This window comes from Daktulosphaira vitifoliae, unplaced genomic scaffold (assembly GCF_025091365.1).
Source record: "Daktulosphaira vitifoliae isolate Bord-2020 unplaced genomic scaffold, ASM2509136v1 Scaffold_5787, whole genome shotgun sequence".
NCBI lineage: Eukaryota > Metazoa > Arthropoda > Insecta > Hemiptera > Phylloxeridae > Daktulosphaira > Daktulosphaira vitifoliae.
Genome location: NW_026105347.1, coordinates 1 through 759, shown reverse-complemented (window position 1 = coordinate 759; position 759 = coordinate 1). Strand labels below are relative to the sequence as shown.

Below are 759 nucleotides of genomic sequence, written 5' to 3'. Positions count from 1 at the left end.
TTTTTGGACTGCGTTTTTAAGTAATTGTGCGCCTTGTCTTTGATTACGTACTACATAATTGAACGCCTTTTTGGACTGCGTTTTTTTAGTAATTGTGCGCCGATCTTTGGATTACGTAGTATAGGTCTAAAAAAAAAGATAATATGAGATCTAAAATAAATAAAAAGAATTATAATTATTGGATAATTTGCTTATTAAAATTTTAGTTTTCTAAAATGGTTTTTGAATTATAATGACTTATGATTATATTTAGATTAATCGCACTAAGTTCTGGAGAAAATGATTTGAACATAGATATCTGGGAAAAATGTAAAGGACTTGAAGCAGAGCGTAAACTAAGAAACTAATAACCTTAAATTTCAATTTCTGAAATTATTCATATTTTATATGTAATATTTATTTAAATAAATCAATTTTTTTTATATTTTCATAAGTTTCTTTTTTTAACCTTCAGGTTGCTTAACACCAATCAATTGTGATTGGTAATGATACTGATGTATCCTGTAAACATTTTAAGTGCATTGGTTTTCCATTCCCTTCTACACTGTATTTTAAACAAAAAATATCAATCTTTAATAAATAAATTTAGTAAAATATAACTAGTGAATAACAAGTAGTGCGAATATAAATTAAAGAATATGATATACATACAACTATTTGGCAAATTTACTTTTGAGAAAAATAACATTTGAACTGGTTTTACAATGTGCTAACTATTATGCAAATGGTAAGTGGACCATTATTTCATGTGTGCTAATT

The 759-nt window shown here is 25.4% G+C and overlaps 1 long non-coding RNA gene across 1 annotated transcript; it reads left to right on the top strand.

The window, feature by feature from the left end:
- The first annotated feature begins 124 nt into the window (after positions 1 to 124).
- On the top strand, positions 125 to 759 carry LOC126910175 (uncharacterized). The gene is made up of 2 exons (XR_007705204.1): positions 125 to 389; positions 455 to 759. It is a non-coding gene; the product is annotated as an uncharacterized LOC126910175 (long non-coding RNA).